The sequence below is a fragment of the Topomyia yanbarensis genome, chromosome 3, assembly GCF_030247195.1.
Source record: "Topomyia yanbarensis strain Yona2022 chromosome 3, ASM3024719v1, whole genome shotgun sequence".
NCBI lineage: Eukaryota > Metazoa > Arthropoda > Insecta > Diptera > Culicidae > Topomyia > Topomyia yanbarensis.
This window is the reverse complement of record NC_080672.1, coordinates 343,356,821-343,377,130: the sequence shown is the minus strand read 5'-3', so window position 1 is coordinate 343,377,130 and position 20,310 is coordinate 343,356,821. Positions and strand designations below refer to the sequence as shown.

Here is a 20,310-nt window from a genome sequence, read left to right as displayed (position 1 = left end):
ACTTTTTTTCTAGCTCATATAGGGGGTTCCAAAATAATTTAGCCTTAAAATTGTTGGGGTCAAGAAACGCGAAAAACTGGTTTTGATCAAGGTAGGTACTTTTCTTGCAGTGCTAGAAACCGCTCAATTTTTATTTTCTGATGCTCAATACAAATCTCATAGAATTTTTACAATACTCTAATTGCTTGTAAAAGGTAGCCGAAAAAGATCAATATTGATAAGATTTGTAAGTTTTCTATAATATTTCAGGACAACAAAGATATATCAAAATTGCATTTTTCATAGTTAGCTTAAACCTTAAACCACAGACATTTATGCTCGATTCGAAACGTGTGTAAATACCCGCCACTGAAATTCCGAATAAATTAGACGTCTGAAATACGTTTGGCAAACGTTTGTAGGTGGCGCAGTGATCGATGCAATGGCAGCTGTCAAACGCGTGTAGCAAAAAGTTGCGTAGATGGCAATAGTGAAACACGGATTTCCAACGTTTATCAATTTGAAAGTGTACACAAGTTTTTGAAGAAATTTTGTTCTAGCCTAAATGTCTGTTATCTGTGCTTAAACTGTCCGTAGCAGCATAGAATATGAATCCAATCACACTAATTCCAACAATATCAGTTCTACTGAACATACGTACAACTGATGGTACTTTAATGAAAGGTAATAGTTACAGTTATTAGTCTTACTTTTTTTCGTGAGCAAATTTTGCCCAAATCAAAAGTTATAGATGTTTTAAACGGTGTTGTTTATAAACAACATGGACATGGAGACGCTAAGGTTTACTGATACAGTATACAATCGGACATTAGGGTCGTCAAGCCATATGCTGGGTTTTTCCAATGCAATTTACGTAGTCGAATTTTTTTTCACTTTTTAGTAGGCAAAACAACAAGCAAAAATTATTAGTACCTAATAATTAAACTTGCAAATTTGCTTGCTTGGTACATTATAAACAGTTGGCTCTGTTCCGCGCACATTAGGGTGTCCCAAAATGACATTATGTCGAAAAAGTCAACGGGCTCACTTCTTAACTGGAAGATTAGGGTATTATAACCACTTTCTGTGAGTGTGTTTACCAAAGTGCTCTCTACTGGTGGCAACATTCGATTTTTTGAAAAATGGTCCGATTTTGAGTAAAATTTCAAATTCAAGCCTGTTAAAGTGCTCCAGAACTGTCAGCAAAAATAAATCTAATTTTTTTCGATCATATAACATTTTTTTATGAAACCTTCTATAGTGTGCTCGAACTCTATCAAGTTTCGAAATTTTTCGAACGCTTTTAAAAAAGTTTTGAATTTGCATATACAATATTTGACTATCTACTTGTACTTCCCATATAAAACTTCAATTGCTTTGGGGCACGTGTAGAAATGGTCCAATTTCGTTAAAATTTGGCCTTTTTTGATAACTTTATTCATTTTTTGACCGGCGATGGGACATAGTTGCAACGTCGTAAAATTTACTGCCACCTTAAAACATATATACATTGTTCGCTCTTTTGCTGAATTGTGTAAAACGGAAAGGAAAACATAAATCAATCTCTTAGTTAAATTAATCCCATCGCTGTATGTTAACCGATTTTTTCATTCCGAAACGCGCATTGGAGTAAACCATCGATTTTCCGAAAATACATAATTTTATTATATCTTAATAGAGTAAGGTGGGGCAAAAGTGCGCATTGGATTTTTAGAAGCACACAAGCGCTAGAACCTGGCAACTCTGTATGAATTTAGTGTATCATTAAGTCAACTAATCGAACATATAAACATGAAAGGTTTGAATATAGTGGCTTGAAATTAAGGGGGAAGGACCATTTCTCGCTGATTTGATATTATTTTTTGAATTTTGGGAATCATAAATTAGCTGTTTGAATAAATCAGGATATATAAAACTACAGTACTCTAAAAATCTTCAACATATGGTTCGTTGCGAGATATATTTGATTTAATGAAAAAAATCAGTAATTTTCGTAACAATTGAATAAGTTAAAAAACTGACAGTGGGGTAAAAGTGCGCATAGCATATCCGCCCCAAATCAAAAGACGCGAGTGAAGCTTTTTATATAAAAATTGAACTAATTCTTCCATGATTTAAAGAAGGGACCAGCATCTTCAATAACTGCGAGCTCACCGGTCAAATTACGACTGATATGAGCGGTTTAGGAACAAAAGCATCAGCATAACTGGTTGAAAGGAAAAATATAGAGTGCCGAAAGCTCAGAGTAATTAAAAAAGAACCAAAAAACTATGAATATGTAAATAAAGATGTATTTCCAATATAAACAGCATATTCGCAAGAATTCTTGTAGTGATCTACCCAACTATGACAAATAATGATGTTACCAGGGGTAACAGTTTGATCATGAACCACATTGTCTAAAAGATGAAACATCCAAGTTTTTTCAACATAATGGAAAACTGAACAACATCAACCGAGGCAGAGGGAGGGGTACTTTTTAGTTATGAAGGAAGAGTAAGAGGGGATGGATATCCTAAAATTGATTAGTTTAATTTATGGGCGGAAATAAATCGGCTATTTAAGCTGTGCGCATTTTTGCCCCGTGCTATGCGCACTCTTGCCCCGACCATGGGGCAAAAGTACGCATTTGAGTATTCATAAGAAAATAACTATTTCTCGGATTACAAGCTAAACCAAGAGATATCTAGTATTACGTTTTGAAGATGTGTGATGAGAGTAATAATTTGTAATCATGCCGATTTTCTAGTGCTTTTCTACCAATAGTTATTTTACGGAAACTGTTAGGTGCGCACTTTTGCTTCACCTTACTCTATATAGAAGATGCATAATTTCAAATATACCACGTAAATTTTTTTATGCAATAAAATCAAATATTTTTAAGTGTCCGTCAGATCTCGTACACGCAACAAGCTATAGCACGTAACGACTTTCTTCCGCGACGGGGAACCTTTTGTTTGCTAGCCTACTGCATCATGGAGATCCATTCACTTCCCTTTTTTTATCGTTCACGTGAATACAGTGCTGTAGTTGCGGTTAGTCACGGTTAGTCGGCGACTAACCAGCTCCTGGAACCGAAAAAAAAATTTTTGAGCCAAAAAAAAATTCCGTTGGCCTTATCATTCTGGAAGGCAAATTTAATGATCCCAGCTAATTGGAATTTTGTGAATCTATTCAAACTCGTAGGGTATTGTCAAACTCCCTGCCGCGCTAGTATGATATTTTCATAACTCACATGGCGATCCCAGACTGTATGGGGTACTGGTATGATATGCTCATAGGATACTCTCAGATACTTGAAAGCACTAGTATGATATTCCCACACCTCGCAGAGCGTTTCTACATTAGTTTGATACTTACAAGTCACGCAAGGCGCTCTCAGATTCTCTCGGACGATAGTCTGATGTTCCCATCGCTTGCAGGGCGCTTCCACACTCTCTGGGGCGCCAATATGATATTTGCAAAACTCATAGGATGCTAGTATGATATTCCGATAGCTCGCAGGGTGCTCTCAGACTCGCAGGGGCACTAGTTTGTCATTTTCAAAGCTCTCAGGGCGCTCTCAAGCTCTTCAGGGTGCTAGTATGATATTCACAAAACTCTCTAATATGTTATCTTAATTTGCCGGGCGCTTACAAATTCTCTGGGGCGCTAGTCTAATATTCTCATAGATTGCAGGGCGCTCTTAGATTCTCTCGAGCGCTTTTACGATATTCACATAATTCGCAGGGCGCTAGTCTAATATTCTCATAGTTCGTAGGGCGCTCTAAGATTCTCTGGAGCGCTAGTATAATATTACCATAGCTCGGAGAGCGCTTCCGCACTCGCTGGGGTGCTTTTCACAGCTCACAGGGCGCTAATATGACTCTATGGGGCGCCAGTATGATATTCGCAGGGTGCTCTCAGACTCGCAAGGGCACTAGTTTGTCATTTTCAAAGCTCGCAGGGCACTCCGAGACCCTATGGGGTGCTATTGTGATATCCACATAGCTCGGAGAGCGCTTCCACACTCGCTGGGGTGCTATTACGATATTCTCATAGCTCGTTGGGCGCTCTCAGTCTCTCCAGGGCGCTAGTATGACTCTATGGGGCGCAAGTATGGTATTCACATAGCTCGCAGGGCGCTCTCATGTTCTCTAGAGCGCCAGCATAACATTCCCATAGCACGCTGGGCGCTCTCAAACTCTCTAGGGTAGCCTTATATTCTCATCGCTCGCAGGGCGCTCTCAGATTCTCTCTGGCGCCAGTATGATATTTCCATAGCGCGCAGGGCGCTAATCTGACATTCCCACAGTTCGTAGGGCGCTTTCAGATTCTCTGGGGTGCCAGTATGATATTCCCATAGCTCGCAGAATGCTTTAATACTCGCTAGGGCCCCAGTATGATATATAATATCATAGCTCACAAGGCGCTCTCAAGCTCTTCAGGGCTCTGATATTCACAGAGCTCGCAGGGCGCTCTCAGAATCCCTTGAGCACCAGCATGATATTCCTCGCAGGGCGCTCTCAAACTCTCTAGGATATTATGAAACTCTCATCGTCCGCAGGGCGCTCTCAGATTCTTCTCTTTCGGACTCTCTGGGGCGCTACATGATACTCGGAGAGCGCATCCTTGGTCGCTGGGGCGCTAGTATAATATTCTCATAGCTCGCAAATCGATTTCAAGCTTTCTAGGGCGCTAATATTATTATGGGGCGCTAATAAAATATTAACATAGCTCGCGAGGCGCTCTCAGATTCACTCGAGCGCCAACATGATATTCCCATAGCTCGCAGGACGCTCTCGAACTCTCTTGGGCGCTAGTTCGATATTCTCTTAGTTTGCAGGGCGCTCATGAATTTTCTGGAGCGCTAGCATAAACACTTTCAAACTCACTAGGGTGCTAGTTCGATATTATCATAGCTCTCTAGGGCGCTAGTATAACTGTATGGGGAGCTAGTATGGTATTCCCATAGCTCGCAGGGCGCTCTCAGATTCTCTCGAGCGTCAGTATGATATTCCAATAGCTCGCAGGGCGCGCCCAAACTCTTCAGGCGGTAGTTCGATATTTTCATAGTTCGCAGGGCGCTCACAGCTTCTTTGGGGCGTTTGTCTAATATTCCTATAGTTCGCAGTGCGCTCTCGGATTCTCTGGGGCGCCAGTACGATATTCCCATAGCTCGCATGGCACTCCAAAACTTACTAGGGCGCTAGTTTAATATTCTCATAGCTCCAGGCCGATTTCAAACTCTCTAGGGCGTTAGTATGGCTCTATGGGGCGCTAGTATGATATTCCCATTGCTCGCAGGGCGCTCTCAGATTCTCTCTGGCGCAAGCATTTTGTTCCCATAGCTCGTAGGGTAATCTCAAACTCTTGAGAGCGCTAGTCTGATATTATCATTGTTCGCTGGGCGCTTTCGGACTCTCTAAAATGCCAGTATGATATTCCCATAGCTCGGAGAGCGCTTTGACACTCGCGGACGCGCTAGTATGGTATTCTTATAGCTCGCAGGGCGCTAGTATGGCTATATGGGGTGCTAGAATGATATTCACATATCTCGCAGCCAGCATATCATGGCGCTCTCAGATTCTCTCGAGCGCCAGCATGATATTCCCATAGCTCGTAGGGCACTCTCGAACTCACAAGGGGCTAGTTTGATATTTTCATTGTTCGTAGGGCGCTTTCACACTCTCTGGGCCGCTCGTATGATATTCCCATAGCTCGAAGAGCGCTTCCATGCTCGTTAGGGCGCTAGTATAATATTCTCATAGCTCGCAAATCGATTTCAAGCTCTCTAGGGCGCTAGTATGACTATGGGGCGCTAGTATGATATTCGCATAGCGCGCGAGGCGCGCTCAGATTCTCTCGAGCGCCAGCATGATATTCCCATAGCTCGCAGGGTGCTCTCAAACTCTGTAGGGTAGTCTGATATTCTCATAGTTTGCAGGGCGCTCTCAGATTCTCTGGGGCGCCAGTGTGATATTCCCATAGCTCGCCGGGTACTTTAAAACTAACATTGGCGCTAGTCTGATATTCTCATAGTCCGCAGTACGCTCCGAGACCCTATGGGGTGCTATTGTGATATCCACATAGCTATAATGATATTCTCATAGCTCGCTGGACGCTCTCAGACTATCTAGGGCGCTAGTATGACTCTATAGGGCGCAAGTATAATATTCACATAGCTCGTAGGGCGCTCTTTGATTCTCTCGAGCGCCAGCATAACATTCCCATAGCACGCTGGGCGCTCTCAAACTCTCGAGATTAGCTTTATATTCTCAGCGCTCGCATGGCGCTCTCAGATTCTCTCTGGCGCCAGTATAACATTTCCATAGCTCGCAGGGCGCTCCCAAACTCGCTAGGGCGCTAATCTGACATTCCCATAGTTCGTAGGGTGCTCTCAGATTCTCTGGGGTACCAGTATCATATTCCCATAGTTCGAAGAGTGGTTCCATGCTCGCTAGGGCCTCAGTGTGATACGTAGTATCATAGCTCACAGGGCGCTCTCAAGCTCTTCAGGGCGCTAAGATGATCTTCACAAAACTCTCTATGTTACTAGTCTGATGTTATCTTAATTTGCCGGGCGCTTACAAATTCTCTCATAGTTCGTAGGGCGCTCTAAAATTCTCTGGAGCGCTAGTATAATATTCCCATAGCTCGGAGAGCACTCGCTGGGGTGCTTTTCACAGCTCACAGGGCGCTAATATGACTCTATGGGGCGCCAGTATGATATTCACATTGCTCGCAGGGCGCTCTCAGAGTATCTCGGGCATCAGTTTGATATTCGCATAGGTCGCAGGGCTGTCTTAAAACCCCTAGGGCGCAAGTCCGATATTCTCATAGTTCGCACGGCGCTCCGAGACTCTAAGATTTTCTAGAGCGCTAGTATGATATTCCCATAGCTCGGAGAGCACTTCCGCACTCGCTGTGGTGCTTCTCATAGCTCACAGGGTGCTCTAAAGCTCCCTATGGTGCTAATATGACCCTATGAGGCGCCAGCATGATATTCACATTGCTCGCAGGGCGCTCTCAGTCTCTCGGGCACCAGTTTAATATTCGCATAGGTCGCAGGGCTCTCTTTAACTCCCAAGGGCCCAAGTCCGATATTCTCATAGTTCGCACGGCGCTCCGAGACTCTATGGGGCGCTAGTATGATATTCACATATCTCGCTGGGCGCTCTTCGATTCTCTGGGACACTAGTATGATATTCCCATAGCTCGCAGGGCGCATTCAAACTCTCTAGGTTACTAGTCTGATGTTCTCTTAGTTTACTGGGCGCTTACAAATTCTCTGGGGCGCTAGTTTAATATTCTCATGGATTGCAGGGTGCTCTTAGATTCTCTCGAGTGCTTTTACCATTTTCACATAGTTCGCAGGGCGCTCTTAAACTCGCTAGGGCGCTAGTCATATTCTCATAGTTCGTAGGGCGCTGTAAGATTCTCTGGAGTACTAGTATGATATTCCCATAGCTCGGAGAGCGCTTCCGCACTCGCTGGGGTGCTTCTCATAGCTCACAGCGACTATATGGGACGCCAGCATGATATGCATATTGCTCGCAGGGCGCTCTTAGAGTCTCTCGGGCACCAGTTTGATATTCGCTTAGGCCGCAGGGCTCTCTTAAACTACCTAGGGCGCAAGTGCGATATTCTCATAGTTCGCACGGCACTCCGAGACTGTATTGGGCGCTAGTATGAATTTCCCATATTTTGCAGAGCACTTCCACACTCGTTGGAGAGGTAGTATGATATTCCCATGGCTCGTCTGGCAATTAGATAGGTGGGCAATAAACTTTCCAAACTTACAAGGCACTTTCAACCGGTTTCAGTATCTTTGGGGCGCATATAAATGAGTATTTAAGCTTATGAGGCGGTAATAATCTATCCTAAGTTGCAGGGCGTTTTCAGGCTCTATGGGTCAGTAGTATGAGTATGTTGAGCTAACGGGTAGGTAGTATGCTCATGGGGCGTTATGCGAATAGTCTATCCTAACTTGCCGGGCGCTTTCAAATTTTCTGGGGCGCATATACTGTATCTCTTTGGGGCGTTGGTGTGAGTATTTGAGCTCATGAGATGGTAGTGGATAGTCTATCCTAACTCGTAGAGCGCTTCCAAGCTCTCTGAGGTGCATATGGCGTATTTCTGTGGTATATTTTCTAGCTCAGGCGCAATGAAAAATCAAACTGATTAAAAATAATTCTTGTTAGGTGCTTTTATGGTGTTCATAGTGAATAGTTTGAATGTTTGTGGGGGCAGTAGATGATACGCTAGCCAAACACGCAGGGTACAAATAAACTGATTCAACCATCATGTAGGTTTGTCGTGCACTTTTATAAACATACTATAAATGCTTTTAAAATTTAATCATTGGCTTGCGTGTAACACCCGTTTTTTGTGCGAATTTTAATACTGTACTGACGAATGAAGCCATCATATTGATAACGATTTTAACGCAATCCATTTTTTGCATGCCGAGGTATTAATAAAATTTACTTGAACCTTTATTATGTGATTAATAAAGACCATGTCTTAGCCCCTCCACTAAATCGCTCAAAAAGCTTTGATTTTTTTGTTAATTGTAGAAGATCATGTCTCTTAAGGCACGCATCTGCTCTCATTGCATAATCACTGATACACTGCTTTCAAAATATCCCTTTTTCAAAACAACTTTAATGATGAATACAATAATTACTCATCTGTCAAACGTTCTATCATATCATTTATGTGTTGTATACCATGTTTAAAATATATGTATTAATAATATTCTTTAACCCTCAGAAAGGCAAGTAGTCTCAGAGGCACGGCTGGTTACAATAATTATCCTCTAATTTGAATAAACTTGTAATTATGAACAGAAATGATGGAGCTTTTTCGGGCTTTCAATTCTCTCACTGATAGAAAGCCAAAAAAGACTTAATATCACCGGGTCTTAGGAGCAATGCTTGTTGAAGCCACGATTTTAGCTTGCCTTTTTGAGGATTAAGACCGTCCAAAGAAAAAATAGACTGCACAATGATGCGTGGGCGGCACTTGAAAACTTAATTTGCTGTAATGAACACATAAAAAAGTCGAGATGCACAGTAAACTGGCTTGAGCTATTTTAGCTTTAAAAAATCGCAATATAAAAAAACGAAAGAAAACATAGATTTGAACACTCACGTCCTTTAAGTTGATCTGCTATAACGTTACTAAATAAACTATATATACATTTCGAAATCGACACAATATAGCCCATCAAGTAAAGTATGAAAGTATTTTATCATTCATTCATTTCAGGTGTTCGGCAAGGGAGAGCTGAATAGTAACAGCAACTAAAGAATACGAAAGTTTAGCAACTTTGATAACCATTGAAGTATCTAGTTATTCAAACGCGAAGACGCGACAATTGCCGATGATCAGCAGTTCTATCAACTTCCTCACACTTTGTGATGATGTAATATTGTAACTTACAACTTGTAAGGCAATGCAGCAATGTTGTTCTTACAGAATAGTTTTGTCTCTTACTGGCTCGATCGACAGTCACTCCGTTTTCATGTTTTCTCGAGCATCTGATGCTTAGAGCACTTGTCAATTTTTCCCATTGTTACAACGTCTTTCGTTGCAATTTTAAGTTCCAATTCTGGGTGTTCAACATATTGAATGTAAAATGAATTCTGGGAAAAATATATCCAGTATATCCATCTACAAGAAGGCCCACTACCATTACTTTTACAAAGGGTAAATTGCCTATTTTCACCCTATTAAGGAAGGTACCTCACTAATTCATTAATTACTCGGCCTACAATCGATGGAATGCGTATGAATTGGCATCAAGAGCTTGGCTTCATTGATTAGAATCAATCTAATAACACAAATGCCCTGAAAACAATGAAATGCTCGTGTTTGAGGCAACGAAAATTCGGATTTAGTGCCTCAATTGTCGCCCAATGCGTTGAACAAAGATGGCAAATAGAAACATGGTGAAAATAAGCTCATTACCCTATAAGTTAATGGTATGGGTGACGGGGCGTTGGAGCGGGACAGAACGGTTCGAACGGTACATATTAGAGACAGCAACGCTATGTTCGCGCTAAAATTATAAAGGTGAGGGCGATTGAATCCCAATAACGACCAACAAAAAAAAAATTTTAATATAATTTTTTTTCAGGGTGAATAGGCAATTTTGTTACCCTAAAGGGTGAATTTTTAGTCGGTTTGATCGTATCTCTAACCGTTTCTGCAGAATTCCACAAGTGGCGCGCAGTATCTCATAAGGTAGACAATCAGTGTTTGCCTCTAGTAACGTTAGGAGAAAGGTGACTTTTTTAGCCTCACAAAATCATGTTTTCATAAAATCATTTTTAGTGACTGATTCTATTTAATAAGCCAATTGTTATTTGGAATATTAAATACGACCTAGGCCTATTATTTCGATACTGTAGACTAATTATTGTGATATGACAATCTGATAAAATTAGAAGTTAACAAAAAGAATACTGGGCAAATTCGAAAAATTAGATTCCTCAAAGTACAATGTCAGTCAATTAGATCAGTTTGAAGGTATTTGTAATTAATAAACAATTTCGCAAATGCAAAAATATATTACATAACATCACATTAATATATTGACTTGCGGTTTGAATATTGAAAAAATCATGATTTTGTCATAAAGCCCTAAAGCTTTGGCGGTCTGAGGGAGTGGGAGCTAGAAAACTGGAACTTGTGCTTCTAATCAAACAAAACATTACGCTGCTCACTACACTACAGTGATTAAATCATGACAATATTTTAACCGATTTGGTTAACCCAACATTTATTCATACATAGAATCTCGACATCAACATACGATGATCAGCCTCTTCATGACTTTACAAGTGCTCTCAACAAATTCCTTTGTTGGTATTAGAATAAGCTACAACTTTACTGAATAGAGTAAGTCTCTATTTGAATTTGTTTGGAATCGAAAAAAACGCGTTTGGAAATAACGAAAATTTTTCGAACTAACCGCAAAACCAATGGTTTAGACGCTATTAATACAGAGCACAAAAATAACATTTTAAAACTCAACACTGTTTATGTTCACTAACCAACCAAAAGTTTACAATTTCGTTTACCATAAGCAATTTCGAAAAAATATTATTCTGCTTAAAATTTCAGATATAGTAAGTATCTCAGAGCTAATGAGTATTCAATAGAAAATTCAGCCAAACTGCAGCAAGTTCTACTGCCCATGATCACAAATCATTTAGATAAAAATTAATAACCCCAAATATATGACAAATATGTGATCATGAGCAGTATATTGCAGGTGAGTAAGTTTGGCGATATCTGTCATTAAACACCAGAAAGACAGAATCTGCGGACCTAGAGCGCATTTTGATTGAACCCTAAAATGTTTGAACGGAGCATCCAGCGATAATGATAGTAATACCAAATACAAATTCACAAAACATATTTGTATTTGGTAATACCATCATAAACCTAAAAGCTTAGAATATAACTTTGTCAAAAATGCAATAAAGCGTGCAACACACCAGAAATAACAGATATGCCATAAGGGACCATTCATAAATTACGTAACGCAAAAATTGCCCAAAATTGACTCCCCCCTCCCCCTATGTAACAAATTGTCACAAATTTCTGCATCCCCCCCTCCCCTGTTACGTAACAAATTCCAAGAAAAAAAAATTTTTTCTTCGATGAAAACATGTTACGTAACGATCTAGTTAACACCCCCTCCCCCCTATGTCACAACTTGTCACAGCTTGTCGTACCCCCTCCCCCCCCTAAATGCGTTACGTAATTTATGAATGGTCCCTAACTGGGAACTTTCCCTTATTAATTAATACTATCGATTCCGCTTACAGGCAGCAAAAAAATCAAGAGCCAAAACTAATTCCCTTCAAATCTGGCTGTTTATGACGATAACATCTGAACATTAAGGCCACTTATGTTGCTATGCTAGTTGCATAAGTCATTTTACAACAATTTGAAAGAAACCTGTAAATTTTCATTGAATCTGATGTAGTAAAACGTGTCGTTCAAATATATCTAACAAAAAGCATCTTTCAAATATAACATCGCGATATGAACATCATATCGTAATTAGAAAAAAAAAAAAAAAGAACCAGAAAAAAACAGGGAGGTAGCGGAATGGGCTTGAACCGGCCAATTACCACCAACCATTTGTTTACTCCGTAGCGCGTTTTCGAACCATATCGTACCAACAGACAGTCACTTGGTTGAAATATAACATACATGAACTTCTTCTGAGTGCCATAAGTTCACCGAGTTACGACTAGTAATTTTAGGGGATTACGAATAAAACCGATCCCCTGCGACGTTCTCCATAAATAAATTTTTTCTTCATTTTATTATGACAGGTTATTATTTGTTCGATTATGTACAGCATTTGAAGACAAATTAAACTTTCATTAGTACGTCAAATGTCACAAAAAAAACAAAACAAACGACATCAATGTTAATCGTCCGGATGTTAGATTTTGCTGGTGGATGTTATGGTTTTAATCAAATTAAGCCTCTAGTTCCCAACACCGCCTCTAGGCGGTCTCTTTAAAAATCTAAATAAAACTACTAAAACATGATTGTCTGTTGTCATCCGCACTAGTATTTCTTCCCAACGCTCACACCTTTCATACACACACATTGTTTGAATAATCGTAGCTTTCTGTTAAAGGAAATTGAAGCTCAAAGTTGAAAATTCGCTGAAAACGTGAAAAAAAAAACTATTTTGTGTTTAGTGGTAATCTTCATTAAACAAATTTTAACTATTTTTGGAAATTTTAACAACAAATTTTTTTTTTTGGGTGGCCTGTAGCATTTTACTTTTTTTTTGTTTTGCTGAGCTGTAACAAAAACATGCTATCGTCGAAAGCAATCATCCCTGCAAAGTTAGGCTCCATTTAGAAAGTTCCATCTGGTGATTAGGGACCATTCATAAATTACGTAACGCGTTTAGGGGGTACGAAAAGTTGTGGCATATGGGGGAGAGAGGGAGTAAGCCAGATCGGTTCGAAACAATTTTTTTTCGAGGAATTTGTTACGTAATAGGGGAGGGGGGATAGAGAAATTTATGACAACTTGTTACATGGGGGGAGGAAGGAGTCAATTTTGGGCAATTTTTGCGTTACGTAATTTATGAATGGTCCCTTACCTATCATTGAGAATGGCATTGGCTTTAAATTTCCAAGCACAAACGTGATTGGAACACTTCAGTGAACCACCTGTTTCTTCTCTTTTTTCTTTTAGACAATGCGGTGCACATGCGCCGGGCATGTCATGCTTGTGGATAACGGCCATTAATAAATTACGTAACGTAAAAATTGCCCAAAATTGACTCCCCCCATGTAACAAATTGTCACAAATGTCTCCACCCCCCCCCCCCCTCTTCTATTATGTTATTCATTGAAATTTTTTTTTCTTCGGTGAAAACATATTACGTAACGATCTAGCTTACTCCCCCTCCCCCTATGTCACAACATGTCACAACTTGTCGTACCCCCTCCCCCCTAAAAGCGTTATGTAATTTATGAATCGTCCCTAAACAACTGTTTTCTTCGTTCCTTAGAGCGTTGCAGTAGTTCTGTGTAAGGGTTGGGGTTTAGAGGTAAAAAGAGGCATGAGTTCTCGCTCCTCCGAGTTTTGTTAATATTTTTTTCAGCTTATATGTCAAACATAAAATTTCAGAAACAAATAATATAGGGGAGCCCGGGGCTAGTTGGCGGTTGGGGTAAGTTGGCGGAACCCCTTTTTCTCCGTTTCTATTAGACATAAAGCGTTGTCTCTCGTTGTGTACCTTAAGTAATGTGAAACGCATTATCCAATGTGTTTTTGTTGCGAAACATTATGTTTTGTAGAAGCTGTGGACGAAATTGTGTTTTTGAGCATAATTTGTAAATTTTCTTAATGTTAAACATTTTGTGTAATTTAAGGTCCCGAACGATTATATTTTTCGGTAGTGCGTGAAAAGAGGCTTCAGCATCCGTATAGATATTATGCCTATTCATACCCAAAAGTAATTTTTTGAATCCTTTTTTATAAAATATGCGGTTGGGGTAAGTTGGCGGTATCGCACACGGGGTAAGTAGGCGGTACTATTGATAGTGCAAAAATAGTCATCATATATTTTTATTTCTGGAATTCACTCCAAAGTAAGAGAAACTTTTTCTGGTGTCTCTCGTCAATGAAATGGACAATTATTTCAGCCAAACGCCTGAAGAATTTCGTAAATTTGCTTTTGAATATGGAGTACGCGTCGAAGTCAAAATGACAGTATTGAAACTGAAATATAATGAGATATGCCGAATACTATACAGTTTTATTGAAAAGACAATCGGCACATTCCATATGGACCACTTATGTGATTGTATTCCTAATGAATTGCTTATTTTCTGGCAGTCCGCCAACTTACCCCATGCATACCGCCAACTTACCCCGAGGCTGGGGTAAGTTGGCGGCTTTTCCGCGTTACTTTTTTTGTCTCTAGAAATGAAGACAACGTATCAAACATTTTAATAAAATTCAGAGATGTTGCCAACAGTCTACTATTTCATGCAACGTGTTCTATTTTGCAAGATCTACCAAAGTCAAAGCAGTAAAAAATGAAAACTGAAAACACCGCCAACTAGCCCCGGTCTCCCCTACCGTTAGTAGCACAGCTGGCTGGTTGGCTGGCTTGATTGCAGAGGGGAAAGGAGCTCTCTGGCCCGGAACTTCATTCTCATTCAAAAGTTCGGTATGGCTTGACGTCGCAGGTAAATAATAACTCTTACGTATGCGTTGGTGACCAACTAACATAAAAATAAATTCGCGTTAAACAATTACCAAGACTTGAACCGACAATCAATATCTCGCCAAAGAAACCCCTTTACTAACTGCGCTATAGCAATACATGATAGTGTCTTCGCAAAGTGACATACATAAGTTTCGCTTGAGCGTGAACGATTCAAGCGTATTGAGCTGCGGCCCGTGCATGGCATGGGTATGGGACATTGCAAGTTGACGTCATATGAGTAAAAATGCTCGAAGATATGACACGCTCACTTGCACTGAATCGGAATAAAAAAAATTTCGAAGTCCATGTAAACAAGCTCGCTGAGCTGTCATTTTTTCGAGCATTTTTACTCATACGACGTCATCTTGCAAAGTCCCATACCCATGCATGCACGAGCAGAAGCTCTGCGCTTAGATCGTTCACGCTCAAGCGAAACTTATGTATGCCACTTTGCCATCACGCTGTTATGTATCGCGTTAGCTCAGTTAGTAAAGGGGTGTCTTCGGTGAGACAATGATTGTCGGTTCAAGTCTCTTGGGTAAATTATTTTAACCGAATTTCTTTTTATGGCAGTATGGTCACCAACACATACGTAAGAGTAATTTGCCTGCGGCTTTAAGCCATATCGAACTGTTATGAGAAATAAGTTCTTGGTCAAGCTAGTTCCTTCCCCTTTGCAATCAAGCCAGCCAGCCAGCCGGTCGGTGCTGTGCTACTACGCGGTATGTTAGTTGTTTCTGAAATTTCATGTTTGACTATACTTATACAGCTCATGAAAAAAAAAACAAAACTCGGAAGCCCGAAACTCATGCCTCTTTGCATCTCTAAGCTCAAACTTTTACACAGAACTACTGCAACGCTCTTTGGAGCGAAGAAAAAAGTTGTTTAAGAACAAACATGACATGCCCTTCCCCCCCGCATTGGAAAAAAGAAAAAAACAGGTGGTTCGCTGAAGTGTTCCAATCACGTTTTTGCTTTGAAATTTAAAACCAATACCATTTATAGTCTAGAGAATTCGTTGTGGTGGTTCTGACATTGTGCCCACCAAGTCCGCTCCCGTCTTTTTCGCGTTTGCACGCACGATTAAATTAACTACGTTTGATATTCGGTATACTCCAATAATTATTAACAAGATCGTCCTATACGTTGGAATTTTTATTGAGAGATTCACTGAAACGTACACGCCGCACCAACTGCTTCTTAAATGCCGCTGTAAGGTTGCCAGTAAGCTTTTGGTGTAACTAGCAATTGTATTTGCTATTTGCGCTTGAAATTTAGTATGTAGCGGAAATAATAAGCATCCCATTTTGTTTTAAACGCAAGTACAATTTTTAAAACAGAATTTGATTGATTAGTTTATCTCATTTAACCAATTTTATCAATTCTGTAATCTAAAAGGACTTTTCAATTCAGAATGAACGTTGTGAATTTGGCACCACTTGCACCTGGTATAATCAACCTGCACAAAACGTTGGAACAATATGTGGAACATATTTCTGGAACAATATGTGTTATCCTTTAGCCCTTTTTCTTTTGTGGCACAGACCTGTTGGTTCACATTTATTTAGCCCTTCGTTATGCAAAATCGCAATATTATGACAGATGGGCTAAGCGCGGCGTATCATGGAGCGCGGCCGTTCCTTTCAATCGGGAAAGGCCGCGTGGAATTTTGGGGAAATTCGCTAATAATTAGGATGAAAATAATGTTTTATGCTTATAAAAGTTATTCATCTTTGTATGCAAAACCCTTCGTTCATAATTTAGGAAATATTTCTAAACAAATCAATCGTGCGAATGCTCTGTGCACGATTACATTTTCACTGGATACATTTCAAGATAAATGCCGTAGCTTCGTCAGTTTTAACTATTTTCACATACATGTTTAACAAACATATGACTACTTAGGGGGCACAAATTTTCATATTTAAATTTGTGTAGACAGTTTCCTATGTGTTCTAAAAAATGTACAATGCTAACTCCGGCAGATACTAGTACAGTGTACAACTTTTCCAAGAAAAGTAATAGGCTACGACTTCTGGTTCAAAAGTTATTCTGTATATTCACAGTGTCTATATCGTTCAAGAAAATTGAATGTATCTGAATACCCTGGCTGGTATTGCAAACAAGTTAACCAACCTCTCATTATAAAATTAATATTATGACAGAGGAACAACATCTCATAGTAATTTTCTGGCTAATAAAATTTTAAATGGTTTAACCTGTAGGAGAAGTATGATTAAAACCGATACCAAAAGCTTTAGATACCTTTTCTGAGTTGTCACAAAACCAATAAAATTATATTTTTTGTTTAGAATACTTGTTTGGAAGGTTCTTGGAAAGACCTATTTTTGTGAGGCCCTCAAAAAAAATTTAATAAAAAATAATTTTCGCTGCACTTTATCATTGAAATTGTAATATGTACGTGTGTTCAAAGTGAAAGTAAGTGTGATGTATAGATAAGTATATGTGATACAAATATGTGCATATTGTAGCTTCATCATGTAGTAAAAGGAAGAGAGTGCAAAAGTTTAGTGTTATAAGCAAGAGTATTTCATCCTATATGATTTTTTCATGGTATGGATGTTTTCAAATAATCCTTCCGAACATCATTGCAACCTTCATAAGATATTGTGGCTGAAAGTTGAATGAATAGCGCGCAAGTCTCGGGCAGAATGACAGATAATATTTCGTGCCGTGCCGTTGGACCTTTGTCCAACTGAAAAACATCTGAACGCCAAAATCTCATGTCAAATTTGCTTTGACAATCTATTTATTAATCTTTTACACTACTAACGTCTTCTTTGGAGAGTTTTTGACATTTGTCAGTTGGTTCAACTAGCGAATCAAATTCGTTAGTTGGACATAGGCTGTGGGCCAACCAGTGAATCACGACTGTATATTCCTCATTCATGACTATAATACAACCCGTGCAAAAACGGCTTTCGTTGATAATGGTTTGCCTCAAGGTGAGATGGATGTCGCAATAAAATCACCTCCCCGACTAAAAATGAACCCACCCTCCGCAACCGGGCCATTTGTAAATTTTTTCCGGACCGAAGACAAGAAATGTTTGGATCTATTGCAGATTTTTCGAGTTCTGATGAAGCAATATTCGGCGGTGATAGAAACATCAATAATTAGCCCTGATAAGCTTCTGGTGGAGGAAAATAATTTGAAGCACGCAAATTATATTGCTGGCTACAGGCCTTTTGCAAAGGAGTATAGTGTATATGTACCATCTAATCGGGTTGAATGTGACGCGGTCGTCCTCATGTTAGCTGTTTTACCCCTTTATAAGACAGTGGCAACTATATTGTCACCTTTTCTTTTCCTGCATGGACAATACAATTAACTCGATTTTGAATAAAATACTCTACACCTAAGTTGGTGATCAAAATTTGTAAAAACAAGTATTTTTTATCCGAAAACGCGGTTCTTGAGTTGCAAAAAATACAAAGATCAAAATAAAATGAATCTAAATAGGTGGCAATATAGTTGTCTCAAACCCATTCCAATGAAGGCTTTGAATTACTTTTGAAATGTTTCCCTTCTTTTTGAGCTTGCAACATCAGCTATGGATGAAAAACAACAAACAAACAACACGAAGTCAGAGAAATCGGGATAAGATCATCCAAAAAAAATACCACCGCCTGTGGTCTGTCCTAGTGCCTGAGAGCTAAATGGTTTACGAAAACGGGAATCGGTAAGCAAAAATTCCTATTCCTGTGAGAGTACCCCGCTCAGCACCAGCTAAATAGGATAATACGAAACGACTAGCGCCAAGAAAGGTAGTTGTAAAGACATGTCGGTCATTAAGGTCAGCACCTCTGGATCGTTTCGCGTCTCGGCAGGTGACGATATTTACAGTAGACATCAGCAAGTTAGATATAGCGCGAAAGTTGGACAGCAAGAAAAAACAACAGCAATGGGAAATCTACGAACAATTAACGCAATATAAAAAGAGTAAACACACAATCCCTACTGAGGTAATACCTAACGGTGACTGCGTAAGTTGAAGGCTGGAAGGAACAAGAGGTTTAGGTTTAGTCGGTAAGCTTACTACAAATCACTGCAGTAATCCGCACTGCCACGAGCCACAGGCAGCACTGTCTGTTCAAGATTCCTTCTCGATAACAGACATTGTCCCAATTTGTTGAGCTGAGTCGATTGATACAAAAGAATAGGGCCTCCAGACCTGAGAAAAGATCTTCAAAGTTTGAGGGTTGCTATACCCTTCTTTTGTAAGAAACGAATAAAACCAACCCCCTTAAAAATGTCCTGAGCACTGGCCTGAACAGAGATGGAGGTAAAAACAGTGAATCTAGCAATAACAAAAATGGTTACATAAAAACGGGCATAACGGTAGCTAGCTTAAGCTTTCGTTTGGATTTCTTCCTATACTATCCTTAAGAAATAGAGTTTCATAAAATGTGTTTACCGGGCGGTGGCAACCATATCGCCACCTTTTTCGAAACAGTTTTTATTACGAAATAAATGTAGATTCTAAACTAAGTGAAAGAACCGTGTTTCCATTAATATAACATTCATTATTAGCCCCAAACTCTCGGCCTTATCAAGGGTTAAAGACCCCATGCTTCAGTCAGGGAAGATACAGGATGTTTGCATTCAACACCAGTGGCAGCTGACAGGAATACGTAATACGTCAACTTAGACTCTTATCGGGTGACCTTCGTCGGTTTTGCTCTACCTACCTCCTCTTTGACAATGATCGTCTACCTGTTCGCCTTTTTGTGCCACAGGTAATGAAATGCAAAAATTATAAACAATCAGGACACACAGCCTCCCATTGTAGCAACAAGGTTCGTTGTGGGAAATGCGATGAGAATCATGTGGATGACTCCTGGGGGAGGGGTGTCGAAAAGTATCTTTACAGTGGGGGAAATCAACATAATCTCCCGACATGATGATACAATGCGGAGAGAAACTGAAGAGTTCCCTTCAGGGACCCTCTAAGGTATCTTTCGCAGAAATGCTGCTTTAAATAGCTAAGCCACAAGTCTCTACAAAAATCTATACTGGCTTGTCTACTGACGATGGTGACTCTGATGAACACCAGGAGGGAACATCTTCTGCTGCGTCTAGAAGCAATAGAAAAAGGAGGAACTTTTCCTCTCCTAAGATTCGTTGTAATGTTCAGAAGGTGTCTCTTCAATGTCCTCCAAAATAACAGTACTTACTGGTGCAAAACCGAAGCAAACTCCGAAACCTGAGCTCAGAAAAGAAGTTCCCAGCACTGTGGACCGAATTTTTACAAAACATTTCTGACCCTCTTAAAAGCATCCTGGTAAGCTTTCTTACTGCAATAAAAACATTCTTAATGCAGTTGACTGCAAAATAGCCCCTCCTTTCAGCGATTATATCCTTCGATAGCTAATTCGAACGAGGTCACGGATTTGATCACTGTTTAACAGTAGCATTAAAAAAACATTATCCCGAAACTCGATCCTTTTAAAATTTATTATGCGAAACATGACGTACTTCAGAAATAGATTTTAATTTTTATTTGCTTGGATCGAGAACACTCTTACGGAAGAGTACTTTTGGGGATCAAAACGTGCTAT

At 39.8% G+C, this 20,310-nt stretch overlaps 1 protein-coding gene across 3 annotated transcripts in view; it reads right to left on the bottom strand.

Annotated features, from left to right (window-relative positions):
* LOC131689119 (melatonin receptor type 1B-A-like) overlaps positions 1-20,310 on the bottom strand; it is a 150,299-nt gene that overhangs the window by 10,037 nt on the left and 119,952 nt on the right. The gene's annotated exons all lie outside the window — the stretch shown is intronic.